Source organism: Trichomycterus rosablanca, unplaced genomic scaffold (genome assembly GCF_030014385.1).
Source record: "Trichomycterus rosablanca isolate fTriRos1 unplaced genomic scaffold, fTriRos1.hap1 scaffold_326, whole genome shotgun sequence".
Classification (NCBI taxonomy): domain Eukaryota; kingdom Metazoa; phylum Chordata; class Actinopteri; order Siluriformes; family Trichomycteridae; genus Trichomycterus; species Trichomycterus rosablanca.
In genome coordinates, this window is record NW_026947154.1 from 19415 (window position 1) to 31667 (window position 12253).

The 12253-nt window shown below is 39.6% G+C and overlaps 1 pseudogene; it reads right to left on the reverse strand.

The window, feature by feature from the left end:
- Positions 1–2452: 2452 nt before the first annotated feature.
- On the reverse strand, positions 2453–4480 carry LOC134307691 (interferon-inducible GTPase 5-like; annotated as a pseudogene).
- Positions 4481–12253: the final 7773 nt, after the last annotated feature.

The window sequence follows — 12253 nt, forward strand, 5'->3', positions numbered from 1 at the left end:
CTAATGAAAACCCCAAATTCAGTATCTCAGAAAATTTGAATATTGTGACAAGGTACAATATTGAAGACACCTGGTGCCACACTCTAATCAGCTAATTAACTCAAAACACCTGCAAAGGCCTTTAAATGGTCTCTCAGTCTAGTTCTGTAGGCTACACAATCATGGGGAAGACTGCTGACTTGACAGTTGTCCAAAAGACGACCATTGACACCTTGCACAAGGAGGGCAAGACACAAAAGGTCATCGCTAAAGAGGCTGGCTGTTCACAGAGCTCTGTGTCCAAGCACATTAATAGAGAGGCGAAGGGAAGGAAAAGATGTGGTAGAAAAAAGTGTACAAGCAATAGGGATAACCGCACCCTGGAGAGGATTGTGAAACAAAACCCATTAAAAAATGTGGGGGAGATTCACAAAGAGTGGACTGCAGCTGGAGTCAGTGCTTCAAGAACCACCACGCACAGACGTATGCAAGACATGGGTTTCAGCTGTCGCATTCCTTGTGTCAAGCCATTCTTGAACAAGAGACAGCGTCAGAAGCGTCTCGCCTGGGCTAAAGACAAAAAGGACTGCTGAGTGGTCCAAAGTTATGTTCTCTGATGAACGTAAATTTTGCATTACCTTTGGAAATCCAGGTCCCAGAGTCTGGAGGAAGAGAGGAGAGGCACATAATCCACGTTGCTTGAGGTCCAGTGTAAAGTTTCCACAGTCAGTGATGGTTTGGAGTGCCATGTCATCTGCTGGTGTTGGTCCACTGTGTACTCTGAGGTCCAAGGTCAACGCAGCCGTCTACCAGGAAGTTTTAGAGCACTTCATGCTTCCTGCTGCTGACCAACTTTATGGAGATGCAGATTTCATTTTCCAACAGGACTTGGCACCTGCACACAGTGCCAAAGCTACCAGTACCTGGTTTAAGGACCACGGTATCCCTGTTCTTAATTGGCCAGCAAACTCGCCTGACCTTAACCCCATAGAAAATCTATGGGGTATTGTGAAGAGGAAGATGCGATACCCCAGACCCAATAATTCAGAAGAGCTGAAGGCCACTATCAGAGCAACCTGGGCTCTCATAACACCTGAGCAGTGCCACAGACTGATGGACTCCATGCCACGCCACATTGCTGCAGTAATCCAGGCAAAAGGAGCCCCGACTAAGTATTGAGTTCTGTACATGCTCATACTTTTCATGTTCATACTTTTCAGTTGGCCAACATTTCTAAAAATCCTTTTTTTGTATTGGTCTTAAGTAATATTCTAATTTTCTGAGATACTGAATTTGGGGTTTTCATTAGTTGTCAGTTATAATCATCAACATTAAAAGAAATAAACATTTGAAATATATCAGTCTGTGTGTAATGAATGAATATAATATACAAGTTTCACTTTTTGAATGGAATTACTGAAATAAATCAACTTTTTCATGATATTCTAATTTTATGACCAGCACCAGTATATACACATTCAGTAATACAGAAAAAAATAATTAAACTTTAAATTATCCCATCATGCACTTTTAATTGATCACCACAATACATCACAGACATTTTATTAACCTCGGGTGTAAGAACTAATCAGAGCATTATTGTAATGTACAAACCACAAAACCTCATTCTGGAAATGTTGGAATGTTTAGTAAAATACAATAAAAAGAAAAATCTGTGACGTGTTTATTCTTTTAAATCTGATTTTATTTAACTGATAAAAGTAGATATAAAAGAATGTATCACAAATCGATAAAATTTTATCTGATTGTAAATACATTTGGGAGAGAGGTGTATTTACCCGTGTGTTCCATCAGCTTGTTTATTAATGATACTTTTTAATGGTTTGGGAATTCTGGGTAATGGATGATCATTCTTCCAAGTGGATCAGAGAACTCTGAGGTGTTCTGATATATCGATCACAGTAACAATGGTGGAGTTTTCGTTTATACTCAATACCACCTCACCTGTTTCCAACTCACTTCTTATTGTAAAATATTCATCTCACTCGGTTCTAATTTTTGTGTTGCAGGTTTACAAAATACAATGAAGTTAATCAGAATTTACACGTCACAGATTCTTCTTTTTGTCGCATTTTACTAAACGTTCCAACTTTTTTGGAAATGTGGTTTGTAAGTAAAAGGCGATTAAAGACATTTGTGAATTTGACTAGTTTCAAATTTCTTATTCAGCTATTAATGTTATACATTTGTATATGAGTAGAAAAATAATCAGCTACACAAATTAGTTTGTAATAAAATAAAAAGAAAAAATGTCTTAGGGGAAGTGACCAAAGTCCTGTGTAGACCAGTAACTGGTGACCTGTCCTGGGTATTCCTACCTAGCGCTGGAGTCAGGTGAATCTTGACCCTAAATTCAATAAAGTGATTGAAGAAAAAAAGAAGATGGAAAACACAAATAAAATACACGTTAAAGTCATTAGCTGGTACAGAATCACTTTTCACCTAGTGAGAATTATTGATGTGAAAAGTACTCGACTATTTATTTACATTTGATTGATCATTTTACTCTAACCCCGCCTTTCTCAGTACTGTTAGTGCTGCATCTTCAAACTCTTTTATTCCATTCTTCAGGAGCTCATGAGTAACAGTGAAAGACATTCTTGCTGCTCTAGCACTTCCTACACCAGGTACCAAACTGAACACATGCACCATAGCTGCACTACCAGCTAATGCTGACAGCTGCAGTCTCATAGCTGATTTTGATGTCAGTGCCTGTACAAGTGGAGATTTTATCAAAGACTTCAGATGTGGCTTGTTGACTCGTTCTGAGAATCTTTCAACTGATTTATCATCAAGGCTGAACGAGAAGTAGCACTTTGTAAAGAAAGTTACTAGAATGCTAGCAACACATGCCAATGATAGATCAGGTACTGGAACTGCTGCAATTCCTCCAAAGCAAACTGCTGCAGCCCAGGCTACTCCCTCAAACATTTCAACTTTCCTCTTCAGCATGGCCACAGAAGTGACTGGTACTGACTGTATTAGAGTGTATCGTTTATGCTGTGGAAGCTCTGACATTAGTGTGTCCACAAGCTCCTCAAAATCAAATTCTTTAAGATCATTGAATTTTTAAAGTCCTTTAAATTTGCCAGGGCTGTAGTTTTTAATTTTTGCCAGAGTTGCTTCTCTATTGAAGCTTTTTTTCTTTGCTTCTTGTGCGACGTCAACGTCTATCTTTGATCTAACAAAGTAAAACAGCTTTTTCTGCTTTCTGATCTCTGTAGCCAGCAGGACGTTGTTCTCTGAGAATCTCTCAGATGAGATGATGATGAAGAAATCATACCTGGCAAACTGCATCTCCTTAAGATAATCTTTAGCTTTAAATGTTGTGGTACCAATTCCAGGAAGGTCCCAGAAAGTCACATTAGGCATTGTTGGATGTTGGTAAGAAGTTGGTTTAGTGGTGGTTTCAGTAACTCCAGTTGCAGCTGCACCTTCATCATCATCTCTCAGTCCTCTGATTGCATTAATGAAAGTCGACTTTCCTGCTCCTGATTCTCCAGTTACAGCAACGTCCAGTGAGACGTTATTCAACTGGTCGACCACCTCTTGTGCTTTTTTAGTTGCTCTTTTGAAAGTGGACTCTCCTGAAGCCTCTAATAATGCAGTTATGTCAGAATCTTGACTGCTCATTCTCAAGAGTTTTACTACTTTAACCTGCAGAAGAAAAATTAGAATAAATAAAAATATAAAATCTGAATATTTCCTTACCAATTAATAGAATTATTGAAGGGAAAAGTACTCGACTATTTATTTGCATTTGATTGGTCTCTTCACTCTAACCCCGCCTTTCTCAGCACTGTTAGCGCCGCCTCTTCAAGATCTTTTATTCCGTTCTTCAGAAGTGTATATGTGACAGTAAAGGACATTCCTGCTGCTACAGCACTTTAGTGTAAAATTGGCAGATCATACCTACAGAACAATAAACAGAAGTTTGTTTCTCGTCAGGTGCTTCACTTTATCTAAAGCCAACTGCTGCTCCAGTCCACCTCTCTTCCCCTGTGTAAACATATTATAATTATTATTATTTTGTCAGGTCATATGTTGTTCCCAAGATTTTGACCTTTTTATTTTATACTATGATTTCTTTAAATACAATATAATGGGGCGGCACAGAGGCTAAGTGGGTAGCACTGTAGTTCCTGGGTTCAATCCCCAGGTGGGGCTTACTGATGTTCTTATTCATTTCTTGCAAAAAAATAAAAAATTCTAACAGGGTTTCAGCAGATTTATATTATTTGACTGTTGTACTTAAACTAGAGTAAGGTAACATTCACTATAGAAGCTCTTCTGTAAGAGTATAATTGGTTTATCTAATACACATAAATATAAACAATATAATAGATGTTTTAGAATACAACATAAAATAACACAAAACTGTTAGGATCCGCCAGCACTTACCTTTTATTTTCAGGGTTTCCCAGCGTTTTGTTTTCATTCCGGTTTGTATTTTGTTTTTCTCCGTTTTCTTTAGTTTCCCCCAGAGCGGTAGAGAGAACAGAGTGGCGACACTCCCATAGGGAACCGTTGGAAAGGGGGCGGGACATATTTTCTGTGCAGCTTCCGGGTTGTGGAGCTCTGTATAGTTCCAAACAACCCATAGAGCCCCGTTCATTTCCACTACTTATCAAACATTTTTAGCTGTTTGTTGCTTTGTTTTAAAAAAATAATGAATTTGATGTCATTAATATACTTAATACTGTTATTGTTTAGCATTTGCTCAGCACTAAATGTTACATGTTTATCTTAATTAATAGGTATAACTGAATTTAGCTTAGTCAGCTAAGCTAAATTATTGACACGAGTCTTTTCACCTAAAATTGATTAATTAAAAGTTGATTAATCAAGAGTCTTGTTACAGAAATGATAATAAAACATCAGAGCCATAATAAATCATGCTAATTTTACTTTCATTCTTAAGTACATTTGAAGGTAAATTTAGTTTAGTACTTTAGTGGAGGTAAAGAGTATTTTACTTTTATTACTACTTTTACTGGAGTAATATTTCACCTTGGATATCTCTACTTCAACTCAACTACATGGTTTGTGTACCTTGTCCACCACTTACATTAGACAAAATAAACTTGTGCATATTCATTATGAATTAATTCATGTATTACATGTAGGAATCAATTATTACTTACTCATGAAATAAGACATGAATGAAGCTATGTCATGTACCTGCACTATAATGTTAAAGGTATTGGTACAGTAATGTGTTTATGAATCTGTTCATTCAGTGCAGGTAAACCTTATGAATCCAGCCACATGGCTTAGTGTTTAACCAAAATGATTATTATTATGAATCCTCGGGAAAGTGAAGGGAGATTATAGTTTATGTAAAAAACAAAAAAAACTGTCTAATCTCTGTACTGTATATTGTCTCTACTACTTAATGATATGGCATTATGTAATGTATGCTAATATAATGTACTGTGTGTTAACAAGAACGACCTATTAACAAGTCATTATAAACATCAATCTTTCTCTTTATATACCAAATTGACATTAAAGCAGATGCAGTAAATGTAAAGGCAGGTGAAAATACCCAGAAATTGTACAAATGTTTATTATTTAATGTTTAATATTTCATTCACTGCTGCCGGTCCCATATGAGAACGTGAAAGCGCCGGGTTTGTTTGGAACTATTGAGGGTTACATGAACCACGTGACCGCGTGGCGGCGAGATCAAGGAGTGTCGCAACTCTCTCTATCTACGGCTCTGGTTTCCCCGATCGCTTTTGTTCTTGGTGGTGGTTTGCGTTTGCTTTCCCGTTTTGCTCCCTTCTCCCCCTAGCGGCCTGGAGCGGTACTGTTTTCGGAGGTTGCTGCGGTACCAGCCAATAGATCGCTGGAGGGCGGACCCCACACACACCTGCGCCTCATTCCTCATCTCATCAACTCCTGCATTTAAACGCCGGCTTTTCTCTCACTCGTCGCCAGATTGTCTGCTTGCCATACGGTACACAGACGGCCGTTCGTTGTGTCCTTAAACCGTGAGTCTTCTTCTTGTACCTTCTCCTCGTTAACGTATTTTGTTTTTCATCGCCTCCTAGACCTTCCCCCCGTTCCTGCGTTCCTGCCGTTCCTGGTTCTCCTGCGTTCCTGCCGTTCCTGGTTCTCCTGTATTCCTGCCGTTCTTGGTTCTCCTGTGTTCCTGCCGTTCCTGGTTCTCCTGTGTTCCTGCCGTTCCTGGTTCTCCTGTATTCCTGCCGTTCTTGGTTCTCCTGCGTTCCTGCCATTCCTGGTTCTCCTGCCATTCCTGGTCATCCTGCATTCCGGTTCATCACTCCTGGTCATCAGTCCGCCCTGCAGTTCCCCGGCGCTTCCAGTACCGCTCCTGCCGCTCCCCTCTCGTTTTCTGTTATCTTTTTGGTTGTTTGTTTGTTTTTATTATTTGTTTAAATAAATATCGTATTATCACTTCTGGGTTTTGTTGTTTGTGCACTCGCCTTTGGGTTCCCCCCTAGTCCTTGGTGGGTTATTAACTAACCCTAACACAAAACCTTGTTTAGTTTAGTTTAGCTGGACATGAACAGATGTAGAAAACGACCAACAACAAAAACAAAACAAACGGGGTTCAGGTCCTGAATGTGTGCAGGGAGTTAAAATTTGATTACAAATTAAACAAATATAAATAAATGGTGTTACAGACACCAGGATCATAGAGGAAACTGTTAGCATGGCTAGCATTAGCTTTTAGCATTACAATTACACACAAATTATTTTTACTTTATAATGTTAACATCTGTTCTAAATAAATAACTTACTTCAAACCACAAATATTTAAATTATTGTAAGTTTACTTCAATACCATTAACAGATTTACCCTAACCAAGTGTTAAAACTCTTATACAATAGCTTTTTATTTTTTTTTATTTTGATATACTTATTTGCATTACTAACCTGTACAACAGCAGAGGGATGATAGATGAGGACAGTGTGTCTTTACTATCCAAAGTTCTCTGTAGTTATAGGAAATCAGGAACCACCGCCTTTTAATGGTAAAATCAGGGAGTAAAGCATAACATCTACTGGCATGTACTGGCATCTACTGTTCCAAAATGCCATAGCAGGTATATTATTTGATTACATTTTTATAGGCAGGTTCAGTGCATGTTTAAAAATGTGAGCACACTTTACTTTGATTAAAAATAACTAACATTATCACTGTTTTATTCCTAGAGGACCAAAACAATAACTGTGTAATGTATGTTAAAAGTTACAATCAGATTATTACTTTTTTTTCAGCTGCTCAGCATTTACATTTTCAGCATTTAGCAGACGCTTTTATTCAGAGCGACTTACAGTACTGTGACAGTATACAGTCTAAGCAATTGAGGGTTAGGGGCCTTGCTCAGGGGCCCAACAGAGGCAACCAAGCAGTGGTGGGGTTTGAACCAGCAACCTTCAGATTATTAGTCCAGTACCTTAACCGCTAGGCTAGACTGCTCTAGCAGCAGTAACTTCACTTGAAGCTTCACATTAAAATCTGAAGAACATTCGAGAAAAAGCATTCAAAATTCAAAAAAGCATTAATGAGATCAAGCACTGAACTATTTTAATGCTGTGTATTAACATCATACATCTAATGTTTGTGAGAACTTGCTGTTATTTTAAAACTGATGTACTTTCCACCACTAGGTGTCGCTGTCCTACCACTAGTGACAATTTGTTCCCCCGTACTGTGTGTCCCCAGAAAAAGAACCAAGTAACATGTTGAGAGGTTCAGATGTGTTAAGTGTACAGTGATGTTGAAGCTGTTGAAAAAAGACTCATTTAAATGAATAACATAGGAACGACATGGCCAAAAGTATCTGGACACCTGAACACAAGCTTGTAGCTTGTTGGACGTCCCATTTTGTCTTTATAGATTTCGCTTTTTGTTTACTGTGTATTGAGTAGTTAAAAATAGAACTTTTGGAAGACATGGGAGTATTTAACATGTGGTGTACAGCTAACACAACATTCCACGATACGATTACACCAACAGTGAAAAAAGACAATTAAAAGCACAAGAACTGTCACGTGGGAAGAAGGGAGGACTCACACGCAGAGATAAATTTTAAATTATAAATTGTTTATTAATAACAAACAGAAAAAATAAAAGGCAAACCAATAAACCGATCGGAACCTCCGACGGAAGCCGCTAAGCAGCGAACCCAAAAAATGACAAAAGGGAAAAAAGGAAAAGAGCGGACGCGAACCCCGGTCTCTAAGGCGAGAGCCGGGAGCGTTAACACCACGCCAATCTGGCGCGGGTAACGAAAGGCGCGTTAGCGCTGAAAGCGCTACGGTGAGCAGGTGCGGGAGAAAAACCTCCGGCGACGGCTAGCCCCAGCGCAGCGGTCGGCTAACGTAGGTAACGATCAGCGAGCGATCAGCTTACGGTCGCAGTAGCTGAAGCACGCCGATCTGAAAAAGAGAAAAACAAGTAAGTTCAGTTAGGCAAGCTCAAACATGCAGATTCGAACCGGGGTTGCTGGCGCTCCAACCGAGTGCCTTACGGAGTCGCCACCCAGCGGTTGTGGAATCCAATGAATAGATTCAATAAGTGCAATACAGCGGAGCACTGAACCAGCGCCGTATCACGGCGTGCATGCAACCGCTAATGCTAAATGCTAATCGGGTCAAACAAACAGCAGTACAAGGACTGCACGGCGTCGCACCACGCTATTTCTAAGAGAGGAGAAAGGAACACTGACTACCTCGACCTTACGGTCTACACACCCGGATGGCCTTATGCCACCAGGGGATACCACCTAAGGCTACAAAATGAGCGTGGACGAGCTGCCACCAGAGAGCGAAAACAAACAAAAGGTGCGACACCCGCTGCTGCACGGAGCTGGCTTATATAGCCAGCCCCACAGCTGCGGGTGATCAGCCCTAATGAGCCACCTACCACTTAAGGCCTTGTTTTCTGAGCTCTGTAAGATCTGTTTCGCTGGGAACCCGGGGCACGTTCACCAGCTACTACAGACCTCGTTATAAGAACAGGCCCAGTGTGAATGTCTAAACAATGAAACAAAATAAAGGTTTTAATGTTGTGTAGTAAATGTCCTGACTTGTTGTCCTTAAAGAATATCGAGATGCTGTGGCAGGAATCTAAACAAACAGTTTATGCACAAACAGCCTGCATTATAGCTGCATTATATCCTGCATTATAGCTGCATTATATCCTGCATTATAGCTGCATTATATCCTGCATTATATCCTGCATTATATCCTGCATTATAGCTGCATTATATCCTGCATTATATCCTGCATTATATCCTGCATTATAGCTGCATTATATCCTGCATTAAAATAATTTTGTATTTACTTGTTTCTTTGTATTTACTTGTATATGCACATATACCCAGACATCCAGCTTGGACTAGTAATCAAAAGGTCACTGGTTCATCACTCATTCAAGTGTCTTCTTTAATCTGAGCTGGTGTTAAATAACCCGACCTTATATGCAAACGATTTGCATAATGACTGATCACCGCCAGTGAAACCAGTGATTAGGTCCATATGCAAATCACAATGAGCATTAATTACAATGGTCATGTGTGTCTTTCACAAATGATTGGGTTATAGCTCCTATTATGGCGTTGTAAAATGGTGAGAGATGTACTCTCAGGCCCCCTCCCCAGTTCAGAGATGGTCGTTCCCTCTTCACATAGATGGCCTCTTTGACTCCCCGTTCAAACCAGCGTTCCTCCTTGTCTTCATCATTAAATGAGTGGCCGCTGGTTTGCAGGTGAGTGTAAACCGTGGAGTCCTGTCCGGAAGAGGTCGATATTCTGTGGAGAACCATCCATTTCACAGTCTAAAAAGGCTAAACTGTTGTTGCTTGCATCCTCCCTTGTGAACTTGATGTGTTTGTCCACCAAGTTGATGTGGTCTGTGAAATGTGGTACTTCCTCTAATTTTATTTTAACCCAGGTGTCGTCCACATATCTGAACCAATGACTCGGTGGTGTCCCTGAGTAGGACATTAGTGCCTTCTTTTCCACTTCCTCCATGTACAGGTTTGCAACAATATGTAAGACTGGGGACCCCATAGCACACCCATGTTTCTGTTTGTAGAACTGTGCTCTGTACGAGAAGTAGGTGGACCGAAGACACAGTTCTAAAAGAGTGCACACCTGATCCATGGTAGGGGTGGTCCTCTTTCTCAGGGTGGGGTCGCCTTGTAGTTTCCTACAGACCACCTCCACTGCCTCAGCAACCAGAATGCACGTGAAGAGGGATGTAACATCATACGAGACCATTGTTTCCTCCGTCTCCATGATGACGCTCTTAACCTTGTCCACAAAGTCCATGGTGTTCTGAATGTGGTGTTCCGTGCTACCTACCAACGGATTGAGAATCGATGCTAGAAACTTAGAAATGTTATGTCACAGAGTTAATCATACAAACAATGGGTCTTAAAGTTACATCCTGTTTGTGTATCTTAGGTAACCCATACAGACTAGTGTAGCCTCCCCCGGATATAATTCGTAGTACAAAGCTCTGTCAGTACTCTGTCTGTTGTTCTGTTCTAAAACTTTTGGACAATTTATCACCTTTTTTCTTGTAGCTACTACCTGGATCCCGTTTTAGCAGCTCATTAGTGTTAGTGTCACTAAGTAATAACATCACTTTCTCATGATAGTCTATCTGGTTTAACAGAACAGTACATCTACCCTTGTTGGCAGGAAGTATGATGATGTTATTGTCCTTACTAAGTGTAGTAAGTACATACCTCTCGTCTCTGCTGATGTTGGATGGAGGTGGTTTTGCATTAGATAGATAGATAGATAGATAGATAGATAGATAGATAGATAGATAGATAGATAGATAGATAGATAGATAGATAGATAGATAGATAGATAGATAGATAGATAGATAGATAGATAGATTCTTTATTGATCCTTTGCAGGAAATTTCTTTGTTACAGCAGCTCAGACAACAGTCAACAACAACTTCTTGTATACATACAACATTAACTTACAGTGCAAAAACAAGCAATAAGATAAAAATGTACAGTATGGTACTATATACATGTAAACTTTTTATGGTGCATGCATAGCATACAGAAGTAAGTATTTCTTATAAATGATTTATTTGAATTATTGTGAACTGTTAAACAGTCTGATAGCAGTTATAAGAAAGGATTTTCTGTAACGTTCAGTCCTGCATTTAGGAGGAATCAGTCTGTGACTGAAGGCAGACTGACACTTTCATCCGCAACTGTTCCGCTTCCAGATTGGGGATGTTGTTTTTGTGGATTGCTGATTGTGCGGATTGCAGATTGCTGATTCTGTGGCCACATATTGCATAACAATGAAACCGGTGATCAGGTCCATATGCAAATCACAATCACCATTAATTACAGTGGCGTACTAGTACATCTCTCACCATCTTACAACACCGTAATAGGAGCTATACCCCAATCAATATGTAAAGGGAACACATCGCCACTGTAATTAATGCTCATTGTGAATTGCATATGGACCTGATCACCGGTTCCATTGCTATGCAATGAGCGGTGATTGGTCATTATTCAAATCGTCTGCATATAAGGTCGGGGTATTCACCACCAGCTCAGACTGAAGAAGCAAAACATATCTCTACAACTAACTGGTGTCTAGATTAACTGATTCAACTTTGTGTACCTGGATTATTGAGCATGCATCAAGAGGCTGAAATTTACTGTATCTGGATCAATCAAAATGCTTAACAAATGAGTAAACAAAGCTTAACATGGCTTAATGTACTAAAAAACAACATAAAAACACTAAACCTTTTCTTAATATTCCTCTGTCATTGTTTTAGTATAAAGTCACATTTAGCTTTTTTTTATTTGGCCTGAGTCACTTTCACCGCCTCATATCAAACAATTCGTCTTACTGGAGGAGCTTTAAAAAGATCAGTGGCAAACTGGGCCAAAGTTCAATCAGGTGAACTTTAAGTGCCGCTGCAAGCACCAAAATCACAAGCCCAACACTGCAAAAGTGCCACACTCCAAAGGAAGCAATGGAACAGCTGGCACAAAAGCAGCTTTGACACTTCTCATGTGAATGTGCCAGATAATGTTTAAACCTTGCCCTCAGTCACTGATAAGAAGGTTAGCCATAGTATGCTAGTGTCCTTGTTTATTTTCCAAATATCAAAAACATGCAGAAGGTAGATTGTCTGCTGTAGAAAGAAGCTACATAATTACACAATAAACAAATTAACTAGAATGAATTAGTAGACAAAAATAAGACACATCATGGACAAT